Below are 15596 nucleotides of genomic sequence, written 5' to 3'. Positions count from 1 at the left end.
TATTAGTTGTGTTTATTATTGTCATTATTGAGTGTAATTAGTTGCCACTGTCACCGGGTATATACCCATTTCCAGTGTGAATAAATACATACATATATGCATCCAGTTCAATTGCGAAGGAGAGAGAAGCCTCTATTATTTCACAGCCGGAAATTGAAACTACTTCCGCTTAATATTTTTACCCAGAAGCCGAGTTGTACCTGTACTGTGATGTCTTCATCAGTTGGGTATGAAATAGACGAAGAAATCTCGGTAAGAAATAAAATCTGCATTGTTTTATCTCCAAAGTGCCGACTTTGGTTTACGTCGTCGTAATCCACTACGCTCTTAAGCCGAGCGCTACACAACTTTACTTTCTGCTTTCACTTTAAGTAGAGTCTGCATGTGCTCTAGGGACTAGTGTTTTATTATTCCCAAGAACATCTAAAGCAAATGCTTAGATAGCACACTCCATAAAATTAGAACTAAATTATGATAATCTGGGAAAGTACAGAGTAAAGTGATAATATTTATTACCTTTGATTATAAAATATTGTAAACACGTTCATTACGCAATTAGGTAATGATACTGCTGCTAGCTAACTGGTTGCGTAATGTATACCACACATTAAATGGAATGGAATTGATTTTATTTATTATAAACTTTAACAACAGTGGTATTAAACCTTCAATTGCAGAATTTGCAGCATTTTCAATATCTGAATCCCCGTTTGAACTCATTTTAACAATGTTTGTTTATTTATCCTAGTATTGCTCTTCTTCTGTTATAAACAAAAACCTATCGTGCTTAAAATTAATAAAAGAAACATAAACGAATCGCTTCTCGCAGGAAGAAACTAATAATAATACAATCAACTGTACACAAAAGACATGTTCAAAACTAATACAAATAACACTTTCATTATAAAATTAATTTTTTATGAAAGTGAATAATAGTCCATTATGCAACGAGCCTATAATGAAGGTAATTAAGAAGTGAGTACGGATATTTATGAAACGAGCGCAAGCGAGTTACATAATTTTCATACGAGCTTCTTAATTACCATTATAGGCGAGTTTCATACGACTTTTTATGCTCGACCATATTTCTAACTTGATATTATTAATTTTATTGTATCTGACCTGGAGCAATGTCCCGTATGTTGTGAGATGTGCGCAGACGCGAAAGTATTGATTTTTTCCGAGGAACAGATGTCCACATTGACCTTGCTAGGCCATAAGAACCTACAGAGATAACATTAAAATTAAATTAGACATTGAAAAACGAGATGACAAATTGAATTTATTTGAATATTATTTACAATTAACGCTAATTATTATAGTAACAGAACATAACCTTCTGCGACAGTATTGGATTTCCAGGCTCCGTGACTTTTCGTAATTCTCTTTCGATTGCATATCCGAGAATAATCGATACTTGCGGTTTTATAACGGTAGAAAGCTGACCTGTCATTGGCTGAACAGTAGTAACCTGAGTCGTCATTGGCTGAAAGATCTGACCTTTACTGAGTAGGTGTACTTTAATGACATGCATTAAAGGTCTGCTACCAGGTGTATAATTACTACATTTCGGCATGGTCGAGCATAAAATGTTTTACGATATACTTACCGTAATTTCATATTACAATACTCGACCTGTTATCAAAGTCAGCCTGCGGCCTCGTGTGAAAATTTTCCAACCTCGTTTTGTAATATGAAACGTTACGATACTCATAAGTAAATAACTGTAATAATCTTTCCCTAGAGTATTTTATATACATATATTTGCTTGCCGAAACCCGATGCCCGTGAAGAGTCACGATGAGTCCGCCGCTGTGGAGTAACGGAGCTGACCCGGGTTCAAATTCTGGTTGGGACAAGTTACCTGGTTGCGATTTTTCCAGGGTTTTCCCTCAACCCATTAAGAGAAAATGCTGTTCACTCCCATGGAGTAACGGTTAGCGCGTCTGGCCGCGAAACCAGGTAGCCCGGGTTCGAATCCCGATCGAGGCAAGTTAACTGTTGAGGTTTTTTTCTGGGATTTTCCCTCAACCCAATATGAGCAAATGCTGGTTAACTATCGGTGCTGGACCTCGGACTCATTTCACCGGCATTATCACCTTCATCTCATTCATACGCTAAATAACCTAAGATGTTGATAAAGCGTCGCAAAATAACCTGCTAAAAATTAAAAAAGAGCAAATGCTGGGTAACTTTCGGTGCTGGACCCCGGACTCATTTCACCGGCATTATCACCTTCATCTCATTCATACGCTAAATAACCTAAGATGTTCATAAAGTGTCTCAAAATAACCTACTAGAAAATAAAAAAGAGCAAATGATGGATAACTTTCGGCGCTGAACCCCGGACTCATTTCACCGGCATTATCACCTTCATCTCATTCATACGCTAAATAACCTAAGATGTTCATAAAGTGTCTCAAAATAACCTACTAGAAAATAAAAAAGAGCAAATGCTGGGTAACTTTCGGTGCTGAACCCCAGACTCATTTCACCGGCATTATCACCTTCATCTCATTCATACGCTAAATAACCTAAGATGTTGATAAAGCGTCACAAAATAACCTAGTAAAAAAATAAAAAAGACCAAATGCTGGGTAGCTTTCGGTACTGGACCCCGGACTCATTTCACCGGCATTATCACCTTCATCTCATTCAGACGCTAAAAAACCTAAGATGTTGATAAAGCGCCGCAAAATAACCTACTAAAAATTTAAAAAGAGCAAGTGCTGGGTAACTTTCGATACTGGACCTCGGATCCATTTCACCGGCATTATCACCTTCATCTCATTCATACGCTATATAACCTAAGATGTTGATAAAGCCTCACAAAATAACCTACTAAAAAAACTTTTAAAAAGAGCAAATGCTGGGTAACTTTCGGTGCTGGACCCCGGACTCATTTCACCGGCATTATCACCTTCATCTCATTCAGACGCTAAAAAACCTAAGATGTTGATAAAGCGCCGCAAAATAACCTACTAAAAATTTAAAAAGAGCAAGTGCTGGGTAACTTTCGATACTGGACCTCGGATCCATTTCACCGGCATTATCACCTTCATCTCATTCATACGCTATATAACCTAAGATGTTGATAAAGCCTCACAAAATAACCTACTAAAAAAACTTTTAAAAAGAGCAAATGCTGGGTAACTTTCGGTGCTGGACCCCGGACTCATTTCACCGGCATTATCACCTTCATCGCATTCAGACGCTAGATAACCTTAAGATGCTGATAAAGCGTCGCAAAATAACCTACTAAAATTGTATATAAAAAGAGCAAATGCTGGGTAACTTTCGGCCTTGATCCCGGACTCTTTTCGCTGGCATTATCACCCTCTCATTCATACACTACATAACCATAGCAGTTGAAAAAACGTCGAAAAATATCCAATTAAAAAGTTAATCCGTTTTCTTGCCTTCCACAAGTTTTGACGAGCTTGTAGATGTCTTCCGGAATGTTCCAAATAATATTTTGCTGTAATGTCTGTCTCATTCGAGTATCAGAGTTGCTCCTGTGTCACGGGTCCACCGAAATACTTGTCGCTCGAAGAAGTGTGGGCAAAAGTGTTGGGCGGCCAAGGCGTAATTTGTTGAGGTCTGGTTTTAGCGGCGGACTCCCGTTCCTATGGCCGTGTTACTCTTTTCCCATATCTTTGTAATTATTATTTAGTATGTTCGCATTATTTTACTCGAGTTGTGCTTGTATAACTATATAAATTTTTATTAGTGTTCTTTAAATATTAGTCTGTAAAATTGTGTTAGCTTCTTTTGTTTCTGGCTAAGTGGAAGAGAAGCCCTGATGGCCTTAACTTTGCCAGAATCTATATATATAATTTGAACTGGTAATGGAAATTACGGGAAAACGGCTGAACGGATTTTAATAAATGACCCCTCATTTTGAAGCTTGGAACCCAAAGTTTTTCGGAAAAGTAGTAGTTTTCAGTGAAATGACAATTTTCCTACATCATTTTCCTTTTTTCCAAAATCCATCTTTCGTCAGTTTTGAGAACTATTTAATTGCATTCACGGCCGACTTGATTGAATTTCAGAACAAAACACACACTACAATAAACAATAGGCTATTACACGAAGGCCATGACCTGCAGGATTGCCGACATATTTAGAGCTCAATTCAATTTGTTATTAAAAACTGATTCTGCAGTGTATAATTTTCTGAGTACAGCTGTGTATTGGATATTCAAATCTACGAAACTTGAGGTGGTTTGATGACATTATTACCATTAGAAATTAAATATTATTATAGTTAATATCATGATGCGTCTATTCTTCATTAATTGTACATAATATTGATGCTATATTGATGACATGAAAGTGAAACGTTTTGAGGTTATGTAAGTAAATGTAGAGAATATCTTAATTTAGATCTTCATTTCTATAATTTACTGAGTGACTGCTATATATAACTACAAAACTTAAGTAAGATAATAATATTGTTATTAAAAATCAAATATTTTTATACTTATTAAACCAGTGGAGTTGGGTCTTTTTCATATACTTAATGGCGGTGTGGTGTAGATATTGATATGTGTCATTGTCTTCAGTACTGGCTCGAGAGAGCGCAAAAATTACAGTTCCTAAGGAAAGATAAAAAGGTATTACTTACTGATAAAATAAGAGGCCTAGAAAATGTTGTAGTCTTCAGATCATTTCAGCAAGATCTCTTAGTAGGATAAAATGATTTTACGCTCTACATTTCAAGTTCTACATGCAGCAGTTATACGAAAATGTTATTGTTCGAAAGCTTAGCAAACCTGACAATTCTTTTAACTTTTGCGTACAATCCACAATGACTTGAAATAGCTACTACTATCGTCCTGACATTGATACTTGCGTTTTCGCGTTGAAACTCAAAAACTGAAGTTGGATAGGTTCAAGAAAAAGTATTTGGCCTAAAAAAATCCATTGAGAGGAAGTATGTTTCATTATTATGGAAGGAAATAACTATCAAAAAGACAAGTATTCTTCATTGAAAATATATCTGAAAAATTTTTATTTGAACGTCTAACGAACTTAGTTTGCAGCAGCATTTGCTGCACAAGCCACTAGTAAATAAATAATTCATGGCATCTTTGTCACAAACACAATTGAAGGCATTCGTTCAATGTACGGCTGAGGTAGTACAAGGTAACACATGCATTTGGCACAACATCCTAAAAGTTGTGGCATTGCTTCTTGCAGTCTAGCAAGTATGAAGCAAGAAGAGAGACTTTTCTTCTCTATTTCAGCAGGCATCTATTGCAAACATGTAACTAAGATAAATAGAAGTTGTTTGTATAAACGCGGTCTGGAAAAACGTTTCCTTAATATTCCGTTCTTTTAAGAAAGAACGTTGATTCTTATATAGATTGTCCACTTCAATGATTCTGTTATTTATTACAACCGGAAGAAATTCCGGTCGTACCACTTGTACATTTCGGAAGATTGAGAAGTACATCAGTCTTTGGTACACGGTCGGACTTCGGTTGTATCAGACACCTTCGGTAACAGCGATCAGCAGATATCGCAGAATGGGGTGTTCGTGCGTGGAATTGGGAATGCTTCATCATAGGAAAGAAGAAAGTGGAAATGGATGTAAAGCTCAGACGCTCTAATATATGAGATCGCAAGCGAAGCCTTTGGCCTTTCCTTTTCCTTCCTTGTATCTTTGGCACATTTGAAGTCGATGATTTACTGTCTCCTGTGAAAGTTCTGCAGTTAGCGAGCTGCCGACGTATTCTCTAAAGAATTCCCATGTTTGTTATCGTCTCAGTGTGATCAATCAGTTTATTGCTGCACTGCTTCCAATCTGTTCCTTTTTATTTTCTAATTACTTGAAGTATATAAGCTTAAGTATTGTCATGGTACAAAAATAAATTTCGAACCTTGTGCAAGAATCACTTTTTTACATCCTTGATCCTTACAAACTGGTTTTCTTATATTGTGTACTAGCCGTACCCGTGCTCCGCTGCACCCGTTAGAAATAAATATAAAGTAATTACATAATTAAAATAGGACATTTGATCCAGGGAACATTCGTGTTTGATAGAAGGATAAATCGTTTATTATGGTACTTAAATTAAATTGTATTTAAAATATTAAAATGCGATCATTTTGATCCAGAGACCACTCATTTGGTGCAATGACAATTCCTTTAACATGTTTCTTAATTGTTATTACCAATTATTTTTGGAAAAGCGAAAATTAACAGAAAAATTTATTATTATGTTTATATTATATTATGTTATGAAAAAGTGTGTTGATAACGGATGTACTCGAATTAGAAAGTTTTTCATTTGTTGTGGGAGCTCTTGAATCTCAGGAGGAACAACTTTTACAACAGCGCAACATAATCTGCTTGGCTCATTACCCAATTTTTTTGCATTGCATTTATTGCATATGTATTTTATGTATTTTAACACGATTCAATTGAGCATAGTTAAAATTTGTATTATAAAATAATGGATTGCTAAGCTAACGTACTATTACTGCATATTAAATTAATACACTCTCGTTGTTCGTTAATTCTCTGAGATAAAATTAATATGTTCATAAACATTATTATAAGAAATACAGGAAATGAATATACAGAATAACCTATCAAGTTTTCTGTGCATAAGAAGCTATTTTAATCTTACCTGTCCTCAATTCACTCACAAGTTACTGTAATAACATTATAGCATTATGTCCATCCAGAGAAACTACACTTTCCAATGATGAAATAATAATTAATTATACAAATCGGTTAATTTAGCTTCTGATAGCCTACTTCATACAAAACAGAAACATTGTCTGTAGGCTATGTTTCATAGCTTTCGATTGTTGTGTCCAAGGTCCCTTATAGACGAAGTCATTTGTTTTTTATTTCAATACACCGCCTTAGATGGCAGTTATTTTAATTTTAAAACTCATTTATCTCATTAAATATCAGTCCTATCAATTTTTTTTAAGGAATAAAACTTATCGCAAATTATTTTTAAAGAAACTTTTGTTATGTAACATATTTCAGAAAAATCAATAATAAGCGAGATATTTCGATTTATTTAATTCAGGTCCGCTTATAACCGCCCTTTTAAATAATGTATATTGAATGCCATTTAGCCTATAATCTAAGTTACAACGAACGTAATTTATATTCCAATTTTCATCGAAATCGGTTCAGCCATTATCGCGTGAAAAGGTAAAAACATACAGACAGACAGACATACAAACAAAATTTCAAAAAAGCGATTTTCGGTTTCAGGGTGGTTAATTATATATGTTAGGACCAATTATTTTTGGAAAATCGAAAATTACCAGAAAAATTTCGGCTACAGATTTATTATTAGTATAGATTGTCGGACCATCGGATCTGTGCCCCCGTAAGATATGCGAACTGAACCCTAATTCCTTCTCAACCTCGGTAATCCATTTCTCTCCCTGCATTCCTATCTCTCTCCCTTTCTCTCTCCCACTCCTCACAATTTTGAGCCTTCTTGCCGGACAGTTTATTTTCACTTGCAGTCCAGTGTTGTCAACTCAACATGAACACTGTAGCAAGGAGTGTCGAAAGAAATATTATTAAGCAAGTACGTAATAGCATTTTACGACGAAGAGAAACAAACAGGTCAATATCTCTTTCCTATAAATAAGGCAACGAAAAGAGCAGGTGCGATCACAGGTGAGGCTTATTTTATTTCAGTTGATTACGTATTAAAATTACTTACTTAACTAATACTAATACAACATGTTATGTAATTTATATAGGCAGGTCATAGCGCCTAATAAAGAAAATGAGGAGAGAGAGAGTCTGTGCAGGAGATGAAAAGCTAGAATCACCAGGGAAGAACGGACCAAGGGAACCTTTAATTCTTGTAGGTAGATGTTAAGAACCGATGTATATTTTAAGAAGAAAGATACAAAAATTTTATACCGTGCAAAAAGAAGTGCCAACATTGAAGAAATTACTGAAGGTTGCGAGAGAACAAATAATTTCCAAGGTTGGAGAGAAACGCTACGGAAAGTGATTCGAGACATGGGATTTAGGTTTAAAAAATGTAGAAATACAAGATTACTTTGATTGAAAGAAATGATATTGTAGTATGGAGGACCAGTTATTTATGACACCGTTTGATGAAAGTTTGGCAACATCCCTATTCGGCAAGGTTCGTGGCCTGCTGTTTGACGTGGTGGGAGGAAAGCGGGTGGAATGGAGTGAGTACAGGCGTTAACTTTTCCAAGAACGACGACAGCGCTGAAGGGGCACAGATCTGATGGTCCGACAATAACTGTCCATGTACAACCTTCTCTTGTTGTTATGGAAATTTAGACTACCAGCAGTCGACCTAGTTGGCAAGTTGGTATAGCGCTGGCCTTCGATGCCCAAGGTTGCGGGTTCGATCCCGGGCCAGGTCGATGGCATTTAAGTGTGCTTAAATGCGACAGGCTCATGTCAGTAGATTTACTGGCATGTAAAAACTCCTGCGGGACAAAATTCCGGCACATCCGGCGACGCTGATATAACCTCTGCAGTTGCGAGCGTCGTTAAATAAAACATAACTTTAAACTTTAGACTACCAGCATGATTGAGTTGCGAGTTAATTGAAAGTGAATCTTGCAAACCTCTTCCCACGCAGCGCCTTCTTCAATTGTTTTTCGTAGCTCAGTATGACACCGACGAGCATTTCTGCCACGAAAAACTGCAATTTTCACGTATGACCGCTGTTCAACTTTACTTACACTAATCTTGGAGCACAGGCTTCTAGTATACTAACTTTTGCGTGTGCTGTCAACTAGCTACCAATGCACACAGATGCAATCTGGCAGTGGCATCCCGTACAGTGTACAATGTTTTTCAAATGTATATACCGAACTAACTACATTTTCTGTTATTCGGAAGAAAAATGTTATGTTTTATTTAACGACGCTCGCAACTGCAGAGGTTATATCAGCGTCGCCGGTTGTGCCGCAATTTTGTCCCGCAGGAGTTCTTTTATATGGCAGTAAATCTACTGACATGAGCCTGTCCCATTTAGGCAGATTTAAATGCCATCGACCTGGCCCGGAATCGAACCAGCAACCCTGGACATAGAAGGCCAGCGCTGTACCAACTTGCCAACCAGGTCGACAATTCGGAAGATATAACATAGGCCTAGTTGCCATGACTTATGAAATGACCCTCGTATATCTCCCTCCTTTACCCTTAGTGATATATAAATCGGGTAAAAAGGGGGATTTAGCGGAGTAAAATATAATTGATACACTAGTAGTTCGCATGTAATTTATTGGAAATTTTTTTTATCACAATTATTATCGACGCTGGCGATATGCTATTTGGTAATTAATTGGTAATAGGAAGTGGTATTTGGTGACATGGGGCCAAATATTTTCCATTTGATTACCTGACATTCGCCTTACAATCGGAAAGAACTCAACCAGGTAAGCAGTCCAAGCGGGGATCGAACACACGCCCGAACGCAGCTATGAATCAGCAGGCAAACATGTCTACCGCCTGAGCTATGCCGTTGGTTACTGAAAATCTTGTGGCGTACAAAATTAAGGTAAATATTATGTGTTAAGTAATGTTAAATTTTTAGTATAATTAGAGAACAAGTGATTTGAACCTGCTTGTTCATACTTACTTACTCACTTACTTACTTACTTACTTACTTACTTACTTACTTACTTACTTACTTACTTACTGGCTTTTAAGGAACCCGGAGGTTCATTGCCGCCCTCACATAAGCCCGCCATTGGTCCCTATCCGAGCAAGATTAATCCAGTTTCTACCATCATATCCCACCTCCCTCAAATCCATTTTAATATTATCTTCCCACCTACGACTCGGCCTCCCCAAAGGTATTTTTCCTCCGGCCTCCCAACTAACACTCTATATGCATTTCTGGATTCGCCCATACGTGCTACATTCCCTGTCCATCTCAAACGTCTGGATTTAATGTTCCTGATTATATCAGGTGAAGAATACAATGCGTGCAGCTCTGAGTTGTGTAACTTTCTCCATGCTCCTGTAACTTCATCCCTCTTAGCCCCAAATATTTTCCTAAGAACCTTATTCTCAAACACCCTTAACCTCTGTTCCTCTCTCAGAGTGAGAGTCCAAGTTTCACAGCCATACAGAACAACCGGTAATATAATTGCTTGTTCATAATTATTTAAATACATTAGCTTTTAACTTAATGTTTTTTTTTGTACTGCTGATCGTTTCCACTTTAAGAAATTAAATTATTTTTTTTCGAATTTCTTTGTTCATTGTTCCCTTTCTTTATTTTATAAATTAAAAATACCGAATTAACTGAATGAAAATTTTGACAAATCGTAGTGATGCGCTTCATCATTCATCACATTTAATTTATTGGGACAGTTAATCTTAATAATGCGTGATCTTGCCCTACGTGATGTGCGTTAATTTTAATTGCCAATCGCTCTGTAATGGCTATAATCCCTGCAGACAAATGCTGAAACAAATGCTGTGCGCGTGATATAAAAAGGAGCAGTTTATCTGTTTGCCCGCCGTAAGGATTATTACACGCTGGTTGTGTAAACACGGTGAGGCCGGTGGGATTGCAGCGAGCTGCATGGCCACCTGAACACGGACCTGCGGCACGAGTTAACGATCCTGTCGCGAGATGCGACCTGTTCATCGCGGCTTACACTGCAGAATCCCTCTACCCAGCATTCTAGTAAACGTTTATTGATCTATCAGTTCTTTCTTTTTATGTTACTAATTAACCTTACTTTCTCATAAGCCCTCCAGATGTGATGAATGGTATAATGTGTGCTTTACGTTCAAACAAATCAGCGCTAACCACTATCATCTGTGATGTTTGTGTGAACATTTTCAGAATTAAATAGATTGTATACTAACGCAGAACTGCACGCATCGTATTCTTCACCTGACATAATTAGGAACATTAAATCCAGACGTTTGAGATGGGCAGGGCATGTAGCACGTATGGGCGAATCCAAAAATGCATATAGAGTGTTAGTTGGGAGGCCGGAGGAAAAAGACCTTTGGGGAGGCCGAGTCGTATATGGGAGGATAATATTAAAATGGATTTGAGGGAGGTGGGATATGATGATACAGAATGGATTGGTCTTGCACAGGATAGGGATCGATGGCGGGCTTATGTGAAGGCGGCAATTAACCTGCGGGTTGCTTAAAAGCCAGTAAGTAAGTATTATTATTATTATTATAATTATTATTATTATTATTATTATTATTATTATTATATTTGGGGCTAAGAGTGATGAAGTTACAGGAGAATGGAGAAAGTTACACAACGCAGAACTACACGCATTGTATTCTTCACCTGAAATAATTAGAAACATTAAATCCAGACGTTTGAGATGGGCAGGGCATGTAGCACGAAATGCTTATAAAGTGTTAGTTGGGAGACTGGATGGAAGAAGACCTTTGGGAAGGCCGAGACGTAGATGGGAGGATAATATTAAAATGGATTTGAGGGAGGTGGGATATGATGATACAGAATGGATTGGTCTTGCACAGGATAGGGACCAATGGCGGGCTTATGTCAGAGCGGCAATGAACCTGCGAGTTCCTTAAAAACCATTTGTAAGTATTATTATTATTATTATTATTATTATTATTATTATTATTATTATATTTGGGGCTAAGAGGGATGAAGTTACAGGAGAATGGAGAAAGTTACACAACACAGAACTGCACGCATTGTATTCTTCACCTGACATAATTAGGAACATTAAATCCAGACGTTTGAGATGGGCAGGGCATGTAGCACGTATGGGCGAATCCAGAAATGCATATAGAGTGTTAGTTGGGAGGCCGAAGGAAAAAGACCTTTGGGGTGACCGAGACGTAGATGGGAGGATAATATTTAAATGGATTTGAGGGAGATGGCATATGATGATACAAAATGGATTGGTCTTGCACAGGATAGGGACCGATGGCGGCCTTATGTGAGGGCGGCAATGAACCTCCGGGTTCCTTAAAAGCCATTTGTAAACATTATTATTATTATTATTATTTTATTATATTTGGGGCTAAGAGGGATGAAGTTACAGAAGAATGGAGAAAGGTACAGAACGCAGAACTACACGCATTGTATTCTTCACCTGAAATAATTAGAAACATTAAATCCAGACGTTTGAGATGGGCAGGGCATGTAGCACGTATGGGCGAATCCAGAAATGCTTATAAAGTGTTAGTTGGGTGACTGGATGGAAGAAGACCTTTGGGGAGGCCGAGACGCAGATGGGAGGATAATATTAAAATGGATTTGAGGGTGGTGGGATATGATGATACAGAATGGATTGGTCTTGCACAGGATAGGGACCGATGGCGGGCTTATGTGAGGGCGGCAATGAACCTCCGGGTTCTTTAAAAGCCATTTGTAAGCGTTATTATTATTATTTATTATTATTATTATTATTATTATTATTATTATTATATTTGGGGCAAAGAGGGATGAAGTTACAGGAGAATGGAGAAAGTTACACAACACAGAACTACACGCATTGTATTCTTCACCTGGCATAATTAGGAACATTAAATCAAGACGTTTGAGATGGGCAGGACATGTAGCACGTATGGGCGAATCCAGAAATGCATATAAAGTGTTAGTTGGGAGACTGGAGGGAAGAAGACCTTTGGGGAGGCCGAGACATAGATGGGAGGATATTAAAATGGATTTGAGGGAGGTAGGAAATGATGATAGAGAATGGATTGGTCTGGCACAGGATAGGGACCAATGGCGGGCTTATGTGAGGGCGGCACTGAACCTCAGGGTTCCTTAAAAGCCATTTGTAAGCATTATTATTATTATTATTATTATTATTATTATTATTATTATTATTATTATTATTATTATTATAGTTTTACAGAAAAGTATAGATGTAAGCAAATTTAAAATGATGTCACTAGCATAATCACTCCTGAAAGAACAAACTCGTTTCAGAGTGGTTCAGTAACATAAGATACTCATATAATAAAATATTGCAATCTTAAGTTTGAGATGCAAACAAACATTATACTATTACAATATAATTAGGTAAACTAAAGAAATAAGAAACTGAATAATTCTAAGTATACAATTAAAATGTATTAACAACGTACAACATTACATAATTGAGTGGATTTTATTGTTATCCCTACCATTTTATTTGAAAAAATCCGAGTTTTTTTTGTTTTATTTTATAACGTGAAATAAAACATGAAGCCTATACAGGGTTAGTTAAAAGTCCCGCACCACCTAAATAACTTTTGAAGCATGTGGTTCAGTGACATGAAACTGGGTATGTGGGGATAACCATATACTAAGAACTCAATAATGGTATTACCTAATTTTTTCTACTTCCGGCTTAACCGGAAGTAATTCCAACTCTCTTATTTTAAATGGAACACCTGATATGTATTTTTATTTTTGAATAAAGCTCATTAAGAGCTTTTCAAAAATTACCCACACTTGATACTTCAGTAAAAAATTCAGTGTTGCTAAGTGAAGAAAACGGAAAAGTGTATCGAATATTAAAATAATAAATACACTACCTAAATAACTTTTGAAGCATGCGGTTCAGTGATATGAAACTTGGTATGTGAGGATAACGATATACTAAGAACTCTATAATGGTATTACCGAGATTTTTCTACTTCCTGTTTAACCGGAAGTAACTCCAACTCTCTTATTTTAAATGGAACACCCAATATATTATTTTATTTTTGAATAGTGCCCATTAAGAACTTTTCAAAATGTACCCACACTTGATATTTCTGTACAAATTCAGTGCTGCTAAATAAAAATGGAAGTGGTGCAAGATATTCCTAAAGCCTGGTTAAATCATTCCTTAAATGGTTTCTATGATCGAGTGACACATTGTAAAGCAGCTGAGGGCTACCAATTTGAACACAATTTATAAAGTGAGCTAGCTTTGTTTTGTTTTTCTTAAGGAAGGAGTATTTTATTATTCTAATATTCGATACACTTTTCTGTTTTCTTGACTTAGCAACACTGAATTTGTCCAGAAGTATCAAGTCTGGGTACTTTTTGAAAAGCTCTTAATGAGCACTATTCAAAAATAAATTAATGTATTGGGTGTTCCATTTAAAATAAGAGTTGGAGTTACTTCCGGTTAAACCGGAAGTAGAAAAAACTCGGTAATATCATTATTGAGTTCTTAGTATATGGTTATCCTCACATATCAAGTTTTATGTCACTGAACCTTATGCTTCAAAAGTTATTTAGGTGGAGCAGGACTTTTAACTAACCCTGTATAAAATTTCCTTGAGCCACTGACTGTTTTAATCTATCTTATGTTGTTTTCACCCGTTTTGGTGTTGCCTGCATACAATTCATTTTCAAGTTGTTTTCTATGTTCGTATTAGTTCTGTATATCGTAATGACATATTGAAATATATTGAACGTACCACTTACATAGTGTCCGTTAAATAAGTTGTCCTTATTCCCATGTGACGTTTGTATATCAAGTTTTAAAATGTAGTTGAATGTGTCAATTTGAGGTACATCCATCATTCAGGCAATGAGGATAATGCTTGAAATCAACGTCGAGCACTGCATTCGAACTTGATTACTATAAATCATTCAGTCGGGGCTCCCATGTGGCCCCCATGGACGTGTGTACACTTTGCGAGCCATCGGCTGAAAGTAGCGGCATACACAGAATTCGGGGGCACTCATACATGATTGAGCATGACTTTTATACGTGCGTTTGCATTAAGGCTTGGACTTTGAAAGAATCCAAGTTCTGAGCGGAGATCGACAACCAGGATTATACAAAGCCCCATGCTTGTACAGGACTGGGATCAATACTCTGTCTATTCAAATGTTGTTATTATATTGGTACAAGTTAGGAGCGGGTTTTCTAAAGATGCTCTTTGCCATAATTGGTTATATTTCAAAGTATTCAGAGAATTGTGTTCTCACAGTAAAGTAAACAGAAGTTTGTTCTTTGAATTGAGTTGGAAGGATTAGTTCCCTTATTTTGTTTATTTCGATTTGATTTCTTTTAGTAGGTCAGACTGGTTTTCTCTGGTTTTATTAGTTTGTAAGTTCAGTTGAATGATAATTCTACGTTTGGCAATTTAATTGGCTGTATCACTATCACCTTTACTTTTTACTTCGCTCTAGAATATGCCATTAGGAAAGTTCAGGATAACACAGAGGGTTTGGAATTCAGCGGGTTACATCAGCTTTTTGTCTATGAGGATGACGTGAATATGTTGGCAGAAAATCCACAAACGATTAGAGAAAACACGGAAATTCTACTGGAAGCAAGTAAAGCGATAGGGTTAGAAGTAAATCCCGAAAACACTAAGTATATGATTATGTCTCGTGACCAGAATATTGTACGAAATGGAACTATAAAAATTGGAGATTTATCCTTCGAAGAGGTGGAAAAATTCAAGTATCTTGGAGCAACAGTAACAAATATAAATGATACTCGGGAGGAAATTAAACGCAGAATAAATATTGGAAATGCCTGTTATTATTTGGTTGAGAAGCTTTTGTCATCTAGTCTGCTGTCAAAAAAATCTGAAAGTTAGAATTTATAAAACAGTTACATTACCGGTTGTTCTGTATGGCTGTGAAACTGGGACTCTC

This window comes from Periplaneta americana, chromosome 11 (genome assembly GCF_040183065.1).
Source record: "Periplaneta americana isolate PAMFEO1 chromosome 11, P.americana_PAMFEO1_priV1, whole genome shotgun sequence".
In the NCBI taxonomy this organism is placed as follows: domain Eukaryota; kingdom Metazoa; phylum Arthropoda; class Insecta; order Blattodea; family Blattidae; genus Periplaneta; species Periplaneta americana.
The sequence above is the reverse complement of the archived record's forward strand: the minus strand, read 5'-3'. Positions refer to the sequence as shown.